We start from the raw sequence: 16,844 nt of genomic DNA, 5'->3' as shown, positions 1-16,844 counted from the left end.
CAGTGGTTCCCAAAGTGTGCGCCGCGGCGCCCTGGTAGGCTTACGGGGCCGCCGCGTGATGTTCCAATATTTTCAATGAAATTCAGTCATCGATATGATTGTTCCAAATACATGTTCTTATTTTGTACTTGTTACATAAAAAATGTTTCTGAATTTTAAATATGTTTATTTTTTAACTTAAGGCAAGCAACGTAAGCACACTAACAGAGCGTTACAAGTGTTAGATAGGGCCTCCCCGGTGGCGTAGTGTTAGAGTTCGCCACCTTGTAATTAAGGGGTCCCGGGTTCGTTACCCGGTGGAGTCACATAGTGGTTCGGATCCCACTTTAAACTGTAGGTCCAGTCCCAATTAGCCTTACTATGTATTGACTTAAAACATCAATTCAGTCAATCAAAGCAAGTACTAGACGTACAAGTACATGACGTAGGCGCTGTGGAAAAATCTTGAAACACGAAGGGCTCCGTGAAACGAAAATGTTTGGGAACCCCTGCTCTAGACAGTGGAGATTAGCTTTGTTCCTTCGTTCGTCAGTGCTGTATATATTTTTTAAAACAATGCAAATATAGGTAAAAATTATTTCTCCGTTCTGCGAGGTATCGGTAGAAAGTTAACATCTGCTAGCAATGCCAACAATGCATTAGTGTACATGTTATTATCTCGGCTTCCACTCTCTCCGACATTCATTCTAAACCATGGCATTACTTATTTAATTTATTCCAGTGTTCGTGGCGGAGTGGTAAGCGTAAAGGGCTACGAAATCAGAGATCCCATGTTCAAACCTCCACCAGCCATTGGTGACTCATTCTGTTTGTCTATGCTCCCATCACTTTTCCATCCGTCCATCATTCATCAATCCACATCGACTTGTCGTAAAAATTAATCTACGAGGTAGGAAAAAAGGTAAAATAGCCAAAATGGAAACCTATTGAATTTTAGCCGCCTCAGTGGCTGAGCACGTTAGCTCCCGAATTACGATTTTGTCCCCAAATGTTCTATGTCCTCTTCATGCACAAATAGGAGGCCAATCGGGACTGGACGTACAGTTTAAAGTTTGATCCGAACCACTATGTGCGTCCACTAGATATCGAACCAAGGATATATATGGAATTATATGGTGACGACATTACCACTACGCGATGTCCTCCCCTGGACAGGCAGGCGTGTCTTTTGTTACTGTCCATTCATTAATTTCTTGTATCACCGTTACATATCTTTGACGAAAACCAAAGTACATCCAGTGTTCGAATTAAAATGGGGGGGGGGGTAATTTAACTCCTGACCATGTAAAGAATTTACCCTCATAAGTATATTCTAGATCATATTTTGCCATTGCTCAGAATTTGACGCAATCATTTCTTTCAATTTCAAGTAAATGTTACATTAATATCAACATATATATTGTCAGTTTCTGAACTAAATTTTACATTAAAATTAATCCTGTTGTTGGTTTGCAAATTACAATATATATTTAATGAGAAAATATTTCCTGATTAATTTGCCTTCCTCTAAGAAAAATAATTCTGATATTAAATAAAAGTCCACTGAGACGAGATCAGTGATTACTGAAACCTTGGAAAATTTGTGTTATTTACTTTGAACCCAAGAAATTTATATAAATCAGTCCGTATGTTTTAGATACGGGATTCTTGAAACCCCTCCCCTAGAGAAATTTCTGCCCAACACAGTTGGCTTTCTATCAGGTACAATTCTCAAAATTAGAATAGGGAAGCTGTGAAATTTTTCCCTCACCATTTTTTCAATTTGAACACTGGATACAGACATACACATATTTCATTTTTTAAATTTAATCTACGAACATACACCCCCCCCCCCACACACACACATATAATTGTTTTACAAAACTGATTGGTACTCACTTTGTAATTCGCCCACAGTTCCATGCATTTTAGATGGTATGACGTTCCTTTGTGTTCCTTGATTTTTTCACATGCTTTCTTTCAGTTGCGCATCCCTATTTTCCTGAAATTTGGTTCTGCATATCCTGAATCTGTGCCAAATTTACGGCATGGAAAACAAAAGCATGCGTCAAGTTCCACACTACATTCTAGCCAAGGTGCAGATGCAAACCAGTGTTTTTGAAACGTAGTATTTGGATAGTTTTGCAAAAGTGGTTGCCTAGGATTATCTACCCCAAGATCAGTAATTGTTTTCACATTAGTACATTCACTTGTTTTGTCTAACTTTGGAACGTCAGAACTTGGACCAACACCCTCTTCATTGCCGTCATCTTCCACATGTTTTGAGATAGTTTTAAAATATCCGGTTTTGATAAATTTATCCATTCAAGATGGAAATGCACAACAACGCTAGAACTCTTCCCACACAAGAACAAATACACAGTGACCGTAGGAACCCGATAGCAGACCTTCCTCGCAAGCAAGAACACAAAGCTAATCTGTGGCTCTGAAGCTGAAGCATAGAGCAATTTTAAATCTCAGAACAATGCCAGTACTGGAGAACTCTCTCCATAGCCTATGTCGCTCGACCACCTACTGTTGACCGCTCGGCCACGGCGGAGTCTTTGATTCCATCTGTATTGGAAGGGTCATTTGCAACAAAAGGGTCGGATCTCTGGTTTCCAGGAACTTAGGGCAAGGGTAATAACCTCTAAGCAGGCAGATTTTATGACCTTGGTTATAATCTGGTAAGCAAGGAAAGGGTGGAATTTTGCTGTCCTACATTTGCTTCCAAAGATTTTCTTCGGAACAGTGTTTCCAACTCTGCTACAAATTTACCAGAAAATAATATGTAGTATTAATTTAGGATAATTTTTAATCGATCAAAATTTTGTTTTCGGGGGCCAGAGTTACAACTGCCGGGGCCAAAGACCCCCCAGGCCCCCCCTAACGACGTCCCTGACTACGGACAGGGAATGCTGAGTTTTCGGCGAGTCCATTTCAGAGTTTCTTGTGCGTGCACACCAATGGATGGTTTCTCTGGCAGAAGGATTCGGATTCCTTCCTCTACACAGCAGGTGGGATAGTTGTCCTCCGGCAGTGACAATTATGGACTCGCTGGAACGTGGAAGCCGGGCCACGACCCAAAGGGAAGGGGGTAGCTTTTAAAATGCTTCCTGCCCGTTGATGCGTGAAGGACCTAATCTTCAGTATCTCTAAACTGTGTGTGGCTGGAAAGTGGCCGGTGAAGTAAGAACAGGAATCTGTCAATGTAATCAAAACGTAAGGGAATAGAAAATAAATTAACAGCAATTACGTTACATATTGGTTCCAACTTTTGTAACTTTTTTGTAAGGTAACAAACAGACGTAAAAGTGCCGAAAATTCCTTCCACCCAAACACAAAAAAATTTAGGAAACGATGTATAATTAATTCCCCTTACGATGTTTACAGTTCTCCACGTTAAATACACGAAAACGATGATAACCGAAAAGTATTTTGGCGGTGCATTTCGTAGTGCATACATAGTAGGAAACAGAAGCTGGAGTGAAAGAACAGGCACTAATATTAATTACAATGTCGTGTACACCCAGGTATTATGAAGCAGCATACATCAGTTTCCCCATTCTTAAAACACATAACTCCCAAGGATGTATTGAGGACACTCCCCGAAAGACTTACCAAGCACATATATTAAATAATGAAAATATGCGTTGTTTGACATTTGTTGTGTAATCGAGGATTTTTTATTTCAACTAATTTGAAGGCAGTAAATATTGAGTTTTTCTATAATTGCTTTATTTAACGTTAAATTGATGTGTGTGTGTATCTAAGTAAAAGCTAACGTACAATGACTCCATTGTTGCATAACAAAAACAAAATGATTTTATTGGGAGAAGCTTGAGACTAAACTATCCTACCTCACTGTAAAGAACGTATGTAGGGGTGAGGCCAAAGGATCTTTACCCCCTCCTCCCCGATAGACTTTAAAAGTACTACATTAAAGAATGAAAATGTATAGTTGTTTAGCATTTGCTGTATAATCGATAGTTATTTATTCCATCTAACCTTGAGTGACACTACCAAAGACATTAATCTCAAACTTTAATTTTCCTGAACTGGATCTAACATTTTTTCTTGACATTTAATAAATATTCAATTCTTGATATATTTGGCACTGATTTCCTTGCCAGGGCAGTTGATTTCATACAAGTTTCAGTGATCTTAACTGTACACTAGATAATGAATTCATGCTTTTATTATACGTATTCTTATATTGTTTTACCTAGTAATGTGTTTTAATATTTATTGATATTATTTTAATTGAATATTAGTATAATATAATTAATTTAAGTGTTTATATTATTATTATTATTATTATTTCTGAGAAACTTGGTTTTGACCCCCCTAAATTAATTTCTAAACACGTGCCTAAATTAGCTCCTACTAAATTTATAACTTAAGTTTTCTTCCTGTCTTCTTTTTTCTTATGAAAAGAGGAATAGGTAAGAGCAGACCCTAGCCCCAAATTTTACTTGTCCATCTCTACTTAGTCACAGCGCTCCCTGCCTACCTCCGTGGCAGGGGAAGTGGTTAACGTCAAAGGTCCCGGGTTTGAATCCCTACCTGGTATATGTACTCCTTCTGAGAGTCTCTAAGTTAATTTCATCACATAATGACTCATCCTCATCTTCGCAAATTTGCCAAAAGCTGAAAAAATGCGACGCTAAATACCAAATCACCACATCTCCCCAAACACTTACATAAACAGAAGAATAAAGATGTGGAGAAATAATTAATTAGTGATGTATACAAAACTTACTTTTCTCATAAGATGATCTGATTTATCTTGAGATCTTTCGTCTTCTATTTCGACGACGATAAGTTAGAACCAAACCAGCGAGCTCTCTCACATGTGTAACCATTTCATTTCGAGCTTACATATCAATAATGCACATTCTTATAAGACGCAGAAAATGAGACTGTGTTGCTGCAAATTGCGAGCTCATAGTTTGCAACCACTAAATAAAGTACGCATCAATTAAACAATACCACTCTTAAACAGGAGCCTGTTGTTATTGATTCATTATTCTCTGCTAAGATGAAGTATCTTCCTTGCCTTCTTCAGCGACTGGAATTAAGGTATTTTGGCTAGAAAATGGGGAGGATCCAACCGTCCCATACAGTAGCATTTATGAAGAAAGGAGGAGGTGACATCCAAAGAAGAAGCATATTTTCACTAGAAAGACACTTCCGCTATAGAAGATAAATACATTGACTATATGTCAGCAATGAACACAATTGTAACTCTCGTACTGGTATGTAATTAGTGAAAATATCTGGCTGAAGATTATATGTTTTATTACAACAAAATAAATGCATTTCGAAAGCGAACATGTGTAATTGTCCTCTTTATGGAAGTAGTAATATTTTTTTAAAAAAGTAGAAGGAAACAAATAGCAATTGGGGTTTATCTTCCTATGTGAGGTTTAAGGCTAAAACGCAAAGAAAAAACTGTAATAAATAACAATCTACCACCCCCAACGTACAATGTAGTTCTACCACAGATAAAGATATGTATAATATGGATATCAATGGGTGTAATTTCAATTTTTAGAAATGTTTTTCCAAACAAATTTCGGTGTGATTCTTAATGGACGAGAGGCCCAAGTTAGTGATTCTTGAAGAAATCTACGTATTTCTTAAAGTTGGAATTTCTTCGAATATCCAAGATCACATTCGATCATCAAGACGCTTTAAATAACTTGCTGAGGGGTTTGGAAATAAAAAGGCCATCAAAAGAGTGACGGGAAGGGAATCCTGACTTAGGCATGAGTTTTCTTGCTGAGTGTTCACTATTATTTTCGTCTAATAACAAGCCACAAATTTGCACAACAGTACTTTCAAATTTCTCACCATATGGTATGTCAGCATCTTCCAGGGAAGATCTACTAGGGTGAAATGGGGGTGAGGTTTTAAATTAAGGCAGAATCCCTTTACAAAGAATATAGTGGGAAAATACTGAATATATTATGAGGTTCACTGCATGTATCCTAAGTTTCAATCTCTATTATCTCAGATTTACATTGTCGTGGAAACTAAATCATGATTGGCAGCTCGCTACATCTCTGGTAAATCTATACAATCCATTCACAATCACAACTTTTTTAGGCAGAATTTGATGTTTCGGCGTGTCTAAATTCTGCAATACTAAAGATCTCTTCAAATACTAATAATATTAACTATCAGATGCGCTATACGAATAATAAATTATAAAATAACAGATTATATGCAAGACAATTACGAAATATGTCCTTTTACAGGGAAATTGGAGAAATGTGTTGTAAAAACGCCAAATTGGTCACATATGTCAAAATATGGCGTATCAAGTTTGTCTAATTCAGAGTATTCATCAGATATGGAAAGACCTAACCCCAGTATTCGATGTGATGCCAAATACAAAATATGTTAAAACATAAAGTCCCGGGCCCTAAATATAAAGCATCATTTATGTTATCCATTCTTTAACATATAATAACAATATTAATAATTTATGATTACCGATTATTCACGAGGGGTAAATGACTTCCTTGAGATGTCCTGTTTTTTGGATCAAAATATTATGGGCTCCCTGATAAGTAACATCCCAGATAGCACGTAAGTTAAGTGCAAGTTTGCACTTGATTTGCATTTGTCTTGCGAGACTTGTTTGGCACTTCAAGCTGAATGCAAGTTCACTGTAAGTGTGCAGGAACCATGAGTTTGCATTTTAAGTGAATATAAGTTTGCAGCAGGTGTATAAGTGACAATTTGCCTGATACTTTCGTATCACACTTGCAGCAAGCCTGGAGTTCAAGTCGTCATTAGAACGTATTGCGTACTCCGAAGGGTGCAACATTTTTACATTTTAGCTATCATTGATGCTTCTTGGCTCAACGCAGAGGTATCTCTCAGCAAGGGGGCCGACAGAAGGGGGGCAACTTACCCCTTTGAGATATCTGGAAAAATTTCATGGAATTCGAATGGTTAAATTGAAGCGATATTTAATCAAAATAATTTTGTTTTCTGTGATTTACAGGCTGTAAAGTTTCAGCAATTTGCTACCATGTCCTACAAAATCTTGGGAGACTGTTTTCAGCTGTTATTAGAATCATGTTCACTCCTGTAATGGCATTGGGAAGGGATTTTTTTTATATAATTCTGATTTCCGGTATTGAGAAAATCTCCATTTCCCCGACTAGGTCGTAAATTTTTCGAAATTTCCCAACACTGTGAAAATCTAGAATTGAACTTCCCCCCAAAGTGATTGATTTTGCACATCTGCAATAAAAATTGGCCATTTAAAGAAATTCCAGACCTTTTAAGTGCAGAAACTACGCAAGATTTGGTCACTGTTATATATGATAATTTGGAATTTCTTCGACTGTTCGGAATCCCGAACACAGATTCTCGATCTCGCCCCCTCGTTTTGAGGGTTTTGTGATCAGCACCACGCTCCGACCGCCTTTACTCCCTCTCCCAGGGTTGCTCGTTTACCCCGTTACCCATTTATTGTTATTTAACATTTACTCGGCCAATGGGTCACATGTAACCCATAGAAAATATAGGCGTAGTTGGCCGATGGGTCACTGGAGCAGGAATCAAAACATAAAAGGCAATAAGAGGGGTTGGGTGGGCCGCGGCCCCAACTTTCAATGAAAAAATCATAAAAATAAGGGAGCTTGCCCCCTCTTCCCCGCTATTTTTGGAAGGGGACGCAAACTTTAGCATTATTTTCAAAGAATCGTCCTTTCTCAACCGAAAGAAAGTCATTTCATGTTCCTGGGTGAATTACATTATAGAATATGTGTTAAGAGTTCCCATTTCTATGATTTTTTCATTGAAAGTTGGGGGCCGCGGCCCACTCAACCCCTCTTATTGGCTTTGGCGTTTTGATTTCTCCACGGTTGAATGCCCTGTTGTTCTAGCTACAAAGCAAAAGTTACCCGAAGTAGATTGGTCGAATAGTCTACGAGTTATAACATTTTTGTCAAATAAGTGTACGAATTTAAAATTCGCGCCAAAAGGCCTCGGCGAAACCGAAAAAATGTTATAACTCGTAGATTATTTGACCAATCTACTTCGGGTAACTTTTGTTTTCCAGCTAAAACATCAGGGCATGCAACCGTGCAGGAATCAAAACGCCAGTGCCAATAAGAGGGGTTGGGTGGGCCGTGGGCCACAACTTCCAATAAAAATTCATACAAATGGGGAGTTTGCCCCTCTTTCCCCGCTATTTTGGGAAGGAGAGGTAAACTTTAGCCTTATTTTCAAAGAATGGTCCTTTTTAAACCGAATGAAAGTCATTTCATGTTCCTGGGTGCATTACATTATCGAATATGTGAAAAAACTCCCCATTTTTATGATTTTTTCATTGAAAGTTGGGGGCCGCGGCCCACTTAACCCCTCTTATTGGCTTTGGCGTTTTGATTCCTGCACGACGACACAGATGATTGGAGTACTATTTTTATATATACTATTCAGATTCTCGTTAAAAGAATATAGGTTAACCCATGATGAAATTAATATGTTAAAGAGAGGGCCTCCCCGATGGCGCAGTGGTAGCGTCGTCGCCTTGTAATCAAGGAGTCCCGGGTTCGATACCCGGTGGAGGCACAAGTGGCTCGGATCCCACCTTAAACTGTAGGTCCAGTCCCGATTAGCCTTACTGTGCATAAAGTGGACTTAAAACACTAACTCAAAAATATGCTCAAGATTTATTTGTCATGTAAAATTGGTCATTACTGAAACAAGAATGTATTTGTCATGTAGAATTGCTCATTAATGAAAAATGAATGCAAAAGTACGCACACGGTTTCTTTTGTTTTGTGATGGCGACATAATCACAAGTACTCCAAACAAAAATCTTTCGTGTGGTTTATCAAGCCGATTAAACGAGAAAGAGAAGAATTTTGTGACCACTAAGGTAAGTAAATAATTATACAATTCATAAGTAATAATTAAAACTGGTTTAAAACAATTCAGTAAAAACGCACACCTATGTGAGATACGAAACAATACCGTATATATTTTCACAATACTCTTAGCATTGTCTGGGAAAACGACAGAAATGATAATAAAAAATAATATTGCATTTATTTAGCGGGCGAGGTTATTTTATGGCTTTTTTTGTTAAGTCAAGTAGTTAGATTAGATAGATAACTGTGACTCAGTTGTTAGCATATGCAGATGATGTAGACTTACTGGGGGATGATGTGAATACAATTAAGAATAATGCTAAAATATTTTTCAAAACTCCTAAAGAGATAGGTTTAGAAGTTAACAAAGAGAAAACTAAATATATGCTTACAGGCCGAAACCAAGTGTTAGGTAATAATCAAAATCTAATTATTGATAACAACTCGTTTGAAACAGTTTCCAAATTCAAATACTTAGGAGTAATATTAACAAATGAAAATTATATTAAAGAGGAAATAAAAAGTAGGCTTAATTCAGGAAATGCATGTTACTTCTCTCTTCATAAACTTTTGTCTTCTCGTTTAATATCTAAGAAATTAAAAGTTAAAATATACAAAACAGTAATTTTGCTTGTAGTATTATATGGGTGTGAAACTTGGTCCCTTACATTGAAAGAGGAACATAAATTGAGAGTATTTGAAAATAGGATCCTTAGGAAAATATATGGACCTAAAAGGGATGAGGAGACAGGTGAGTGGAGAAGGTTACATAATTTAGAACTACATAATTTGTATTCATGTCCAGATATTATTAGAATAATTAAATCAAGAAGACTTAGGTGGGCAGGCCATGTGGCACGAATGGGAGAGGAAAGAGGAGTTTACAGGATTCTTGTTGGGAAACCTGATGGTAAGAGACCAGTAGGAAGGCCAAGACGAAGATGGAGGGACAACATCGAGATGGACCTAAGGGAAATTGGTAGGGATGGAAAAGAGTATATAGATCTTGCTCAAGATAGGGACAGATGGAAGGCCTGTGTTGCTGCAGCCATGAACCTTCGGGTTTAAGAAGGCTAGAGAGTTAGTTAGTTAGTTAGATTAGATTGCTCTTAAAAAGAAAATAAAAAAAATCAGCTGGATTTGTACGCATGGCTTAGATCATGCAGTTAAAATCTGAGACTTTTTAAATTTCAACGGTGTTCATGATATATAAAGTGATTTCATTCGAGATTAATGATGGTAAGAATTGGGTCTTACTGCAGAACATGTTCCTCTACTTAGACGAACAAAATTTATATTCCCTGAAAGTACGTACATTTTGCTTCCATTTTCCGGTGTTATTTTTCCGATTAGTATTATATTTTTGTGCGAAAAAATGTTTTTTTTGCTGCTACTAAAAGCAATGCATTTCTCGGCTCATTTCTCCATTCGTTCGTGTCCATATTGTTTACGCATAGTTTCTTTCATTATTTGAGACGAGGAATGCCTACAAGGTTAGGTTAGGCCTGTTAGTTAGGTTCCAAACACACTTCTTCATTTTTACAGAAGAAACCACTTACGGAAATGAGTTTCTGTAGCATTTTGAAAGTTCTTGGGGCTAGAGTCTAGTTTACGTCCTTCTTGTCCACTCCTTCTTACCCGTTTACATCTTTCTTTGCGCACTCCTTCTTGCCCATTTACAAAACCGTGCTAGCAGACAGCCGGCGCTCCGGCATCCGTAGAGTAAGTAAGTTTTTCTTTTTACACTTTCTGTCACTAACCATTCACGGGTACGAGGTATGCCTACGAGGTTAGGTTAGGCCTGTTAGGTTAGGTTCCATTAGCACTCATTTCACCCCTAAATATGTTCTTCATCATCGAAAAATGTCCTCAGTACGTTCAATCACGCATATCCGGACAACATTGGTTTTTCTCGATTTTCTCCTCCAGGAAATTTTTCCTCGCCTTGTGATTTACTTTGTTGAATTCCTTATAAAATAACCTTTCCAACGATATATGACATGTATTTCTTAGGAAAAGGACGTAAACTAGACTCTTACCGTTCTTGGAGGTATTTTCTCACCGTAGAATGCTGCACAACAAGAAATAAGCACTTTTGATATAATAAACTTGCATTTTGTGCAAAGCAACAACATTATGCCATTGTTTCCATTATGTACCTGCAGATGGAAGTCATGCAGTCTCGCCAGTGTTTCCAAATGTGCCTTTTTTTTACGAGAATTTTTTGTAACAATGCTTACCCAACCTAACCTAACCTTGCTGGAAATAGTTTGTGGGGCTATCCGTCAATAGTTCGTGGGGCTATCGTGAACGGTTTTTGGGGCTATCCATCAATGGTTCTTGGGGCTAGCCGTCAACGGTTTGTGGGGCTATCATGAATGGTCTTTGGGGCTATCCGTCAATGGTTCGTGGGGCTATCGTGAATAATTTTTGTGGCTATCCGTCAATGGTTTGTGATAACATAATGAACACAAAAGTTAAGAAGGTGGAAACACTGCATACCCACTCCAAATCAACAAAACACAAGCCCAACGTGCAATGATCCACAGCTGTGTGAGCCATATTGTATGTTCTGCAACGGAAGAAAGGAACCAAAAGAATTACTCGTATTGTGAAAATCATAGTTATTTTCATGTAAAAAGCATAATGGCACCTTCAACTATGGTACGCAATACACAATTGGTAAGTACGAACCATCCGAAACACAAAATATCTGATTTTAATGTCTCTCCGATATAACAGACATTTACCCAATTTTTTTTGCTTCCGTATACTCCTATGTGATTGTTTGTGAACAGATATTCACTTAATGTAAGCTTGGATACGGGCTACCACTAGCATTTACTTCACATGCGTTGGGGACAGAGATATGATGCTTTCGTTGCTAAGTTAGGCATGTTAAGTTTAGGGCTCTAACATTCACAAACCATCTAGGCTAGGTGAGTCAGGTTTATGGCTTTTAGAATTAAAATGACATCACTAAATGCTTCCAATGCATGGTCATGTGACATCTGGTCTCAAGCACGAACCCCGTTTGAGCCTCACATGGAAATGAGCCACAAATGTGTCCAGTATTTTAAGGCACTTCTTAATACTTCTATAAAATTTGGGAACATCGTTAAACATTTGGTACCGTTACCAAATTACTTTACAAGTTCGTTGTGAGAAAAACTTAACTATTTCAGAATTCATTTTAACCCCCAAACTCCATTATTTCCATGCACCAGAAACTTCATATTTTTTTTTTAAACCAATCAAATTTTATGCGAGAAATAAATTCAAATGTTATAGAAGGAGCTGGTGACCAAATGTCCACTCTCAAAAATTACGTCTCTTATTATTTTAATAGGTCCATTTTTATGCTTTACACAACATAAATTTAGTGACATGTCTGTTTTGTGTATATTTTGTCTTAACATAAAAGTTGTGTACAGAGGCCTAATTTTTATCTTGATAGATTTAATGCCACTATTGAAATGAGGAACGGACAAATATTGAGCTTCAAAAATAATTGTTTGATGTGAATCTCACTGCATCACCTCCATCGGGATTCTAAGTCTAGACTCTTTGATTACAAGATAATAGTCACAACCAAGTTTTTTCTGTCACTGTTTGGTAATATAAGAGTAACTGTACCTCATTATATTTAATCTGGACTAACTAATTCTTGATTCTTTTGCAGGTGACAGATAGCTTTCCACTGGAAATGAAATTAGTCAACCTTTTTCCTGTGAGTATAATAGTTTTTGTCCTTTGCTTTAACCTTATATTTCTGGTGATACATGAAATATTTTGGCTTTCTAATATCTGTGCAACCATTTGCAATGACAGTAGCCTTCATGATCACAAGAATTATCCAGATTTACTGTGAAAACCATATTTTCAAAATTAACTCAAACTGATTCCATGTCATGCACTTTATTGTAACCATGCAAATGGAAAATGGTTAATATTGACAGTAAAAAAAATGTGGTAACACTTTATTATACCGGAGACGGATTTCTTCAAATTTACAGGAGGAAGTACTTACGCAAATCATTTTCTGTAGCGTTGTTGATGTTCGGGAATGTAGTTTTGATCCATTTTAATGCGAATAAAATCTATTTCCGACACGCTATTGCTGCTGCCGCCATTTGCTTTCTGCACGAGAGCACAATACGTGCTATTGCTGCTGCTACAAGATGACATGTCGAGGATGCATCCTGAAGTTGTTGCCAGGTTTGGAAGATGGCGTGGAATTTGTAATTCGACACTGAATCTTGAAGAAACAAGTGGAATGCAGGACGTGAAAGGTTAAAATTAAAAGAATTCCGTGTATTTTCTTTCATCGAGAAAAACCGATGTTGTCCGTATATGCTTAATTGAACCAAAGGAGTGCTAATGGAACCTAACCTAACAGGCCTAACCTAACCTAGTAGCCATACCTCATCCCCGTGATGGTTCATGGGGCTATCATGAATTTTTGGGCTAACGTCAATGGTTTTTGGGGCTACCCGTGGATGGTTTGTGGGAAATAAGGAACAACAGTAAGTACTTGTTAATGTAAGAAATAGACATTATTTTCGTTACAAATTCATTATTTCACCTAAGTAAATGTTCCACAATGCAGAATAGTACGTTAGCAATGTAAAAAATTGTGAAATAAATCATTGATAGGTGTCTCCGGTATAGTAAAGTAGTACCAAAAATGTTTTTGATCTTTGTCAGTTTTTTGCAAAGCTGGTCTGTAAAGTCAGATTTTTTGTGTTTTTCACTGCAATTTGTAATATGCGATATTGCCCGAACGGATTTCTTCAAATATACAGGAGAAACTACGTACTGAAATCAGTTTCTGTAGCATTGTCGAAGTTCTTCGAGGTATTTTCTTTCACGGAAACTGAAAAGTTCACCATAGAATGCTGTAGAACAAGAAATAATCACTTTTTATGTAAAGAACTTGCATTTTCTGTAAAGCGACATTATGCTGTTGTTTCCATTATGTACCTGCAGATTGCGCAAGCGTCTCGCCAGTGTTTCCAAACGTGCCTTTTTTTTTTACGAGAATTCTTTTTCTTTTTTTAACTGCGCTTACCTAACCTAACCTAGCCGGAAACGAATGGTCCGTGGGGCTATCGTGAATGGTTTTTGGGGCTATCCATCAATGGTTCGTGGGGCTCTCTGTCAATGGCCAGGAAAATGACATATTTTTGAGTATCATTGAAATAAAATTTTATTCATCCTAACCTATTTATGGTATATTGTATATACAGTCACGGACACTTCTGGGTTATAACAATTCCATTAACTCTCAATGGAATCGTTACAACCCACAAGTGTCCATGACTGTGCAAAGTAACCTTGTTATAGAGACATTTTAGGGCATTGACCTGTTGTAACTGCTAAAAAAATTGAATATGATAATTTATGTGCAATGTTTTCTTTCTTCTTCTTTTTCATACCAAGTAACTTTTAAGTACTGTTGTGTCAGGGCTGAAGTGTACTGAAGTGTCCCTAAATAATTTAGGTTTAATTTTGTTCGTAAAGTATTGAGTATTTTTTTCAAGAAACACAAAATGTTATTGTTCCAGGTGCATGCAGGATACTAGCAGTAGTATTGCAAGGAATGAGAACGTGTGGAGAAACCAGGCCAAAAAGCACCAAAATAGTGAGTAAGTAGATTTACATTTCTTTTCTGGTTTTATATTCAGTAAATACAGAATGTTGAATACATTGTTTTTGACAAACGTGAAATGTTAAATTTAAAAATTGGCTTGGCAGGCACTGGCCTTCCGAGCACTGGACACTAATTAGTGTAATTCAAATTGTTAAGTATTGTCTGAGTTCTTATCTTGGCAGGAACTGATAGAAGTTATGCAGAGAAACTGTTATCTTTTCATACATATAGAGGAGTCTCGGGTTCGAATCCTAGCCTGGGCATGGATATTTGTGAATGTCCATTCATCAATTTCATCATTCATCTCCATGTAAATGTTCTGCACAAAATTCTACAAGACACCAATGAAGGTAGAGAACCTTAGGGTTTTAAAAGCAATTTTAGATTTTAACACCAAAATACCATTTTATATTTGATTTTGATAAAAATTATGTTTAGTTTTTTTTTTAAAAAAAATATTTATTATTAACCCACAAGTACTATGGATGTCAATAATCACACAACTAGTATGGAGGGGTCTGTCAGACTGCTGTTTTGATTTTGATCTGTAAATTACCTGACGTGTTTTACATTACTTTACATGGTTACAGAAGACTATTTTAAAGCAGCTTTCATTTATTATTTTATAGTTAAAGAAATATAAGTTAATTTATGCAATGAGGAAGAAAATGGGCCAACAATTGTAACAGTTGTGTTGGGGAAGGGGAGGGGGAAATTCCAAATTCTTAAAATGTCTATATTTTATCTTCTCAGAAAAGCAGGAGTTCAAAGTTATATGTAATATTTTGCTGAAATTAAAAATTAGTAACGAGCCATTAGAAGGAGAACGTTAAAAAAAAAAAAAAAACTACTATGGTATGTCTGTCAGACAGTTCACCCAAAATATAATTCAATAAGATTTCGACAGACAAAGGCAAGTGTTCATTTATAGTTGGAGGGGGGTGAGAAATAAGCTAAAAGAGAAATTCAGAGCACTGTGCGAGATGGTAGGTAAGGGTCTTCATTAACATGCTTTATTCCAACTGTGGTGCTCAGAAATGTTACTTTTATTTTAATTCGTGGATTCTAGCTACCAAAGAAATTATTCTGATAGAAAACAATTTTTGACAAAAATATGTTGTAGTTTACAAACAGAAGTAACAATTATACGCTCATGCTTGTATGTGTATGTATTGGGGTCTCTAGTATCCAAGTATATTGTTTCAATGATAATATTATCACTCTATGAAGCCAGAGAACCTGGGTTCTAATCTCAGGCGGGACATGGATGTTCGTTGTGAGTGTCTCTTAACCAATTTTATCATATCATCAACATTCTCATCTTCATGATTAGCCAAAATTGGCAGAAATGTGAAGTAAAAAAAAAAAAAAGATTAACACCAATTAGTAAAAAAATTAACACCGCCTAGTAAAAAAAGGTTCAATGTTGGATTCCTTGAGAGGATGCATGGTAGTTGAGATATAACTTTAAATTGAAGGTTTAGTATCATTTGCTCTATGTGTGTGTGTGTGTGTGTAAAATCAGCTTAAAAGAACAAAGAATATGTCACATTTTATAATGCATTGAAAACTGTCACATGTAATCAAAAAAATTAGGAATTCTTGCAATGTTGAAGTATTGATAATGTCACACCTCTGGAGTACACTGTAAATTCAGCCGTACCCAGAAATGTATTTTTGTGTGTGTTTTTGTTAAAGAAAATAGTTTTGGAGTAATGGAACTTGAATTGATGTCGCGAATCTTATTTTTTCCACCACTTTTTATTTCAGAGAAATGAAGCTGGAAGCCCACATAGACACAACAGGAAGTGATGGAAGAGCCTGACTAAGGACCCCTTACAAGACTGAATGAATACATGATCTGTAAAAACATGAGAAATATAAATAATGAGTTGAAACTACACATGTGGTATTTTTCTTTTATGCCTACTTACAAGCTACAGGTGAAATTTATTAACTGCAATTTTATTATAAAATGAACGAATGCCACATCTATAACACTACATCCACTTTCACTTTGATCAAATTACAATAATCTGTTTACAACCGCAGGCTGCAAATGTAGTAAAGTCTTGTCCAATATAATTTTGGGGGAAGCGCATTGCTGGATTTGGGTGTAAACTCAAAATGAATATATTTAACTAGAAATTCCCTTTCCCTTTGATGAGAGATTTATTCATACTTCTCCGACTAATTAGTCCATATCTTTTGTTTCTTTTTTAAAAAAAATAGTTCAAGTATTTTCCATGTGTTTAGCTATTTTATTTTCTGCAGCAAATTTATGTATTTTTATTGGAGACTAATTAGTTTGATGT

At 36.6% G+C, this 16,844-nt stretch overlaps 1 long non-coding RNA gene across 1 annotated transcript; it reads left to right on the top strand.

Annotated features, from left to right (window-relative positions):
• The first annotated feature begins 8,790 nt into the window (after window positions 1–8,790).
• On the top strand, window positions 8,791–16,601 carry LOC145983469 (uncharacterized). The gene is made up of 4 exons (XR_014441255.1): window positions 8,791–8,884; window positions 12,559–12,606; window positions 14,444–14,524; window positions 16,300–16,601. It is a non-coding gene; the product is annotated as an uncharacterized LOC145983469 (long non-coding RNA).
• Window positions 16,602–16,844: the final 243 nt, after the last annotated feature.

The sequence above is a fragment of the Lepisma saccharinum genome, unplaced genomic scaffold (genome assembly GCF_977018435.1).
Source record: "Lepisma saccharinum unplaced genomic scaffold, izLepSacc3.1 HAP1_SCAFFOLD_1017, whole genome shotgun sequence".
NCBI lineage: Eukaryota > Metazoa > Arthropoda > Insecta > Zygentoma > Lepismatidae > Lepisma > Lepisma saccharinum.
The sequence above is the reverse complement of the archived record's forward strand: the minus strand, read 5'-3'. Positions and strand labels throughout refer to the sequence as shown.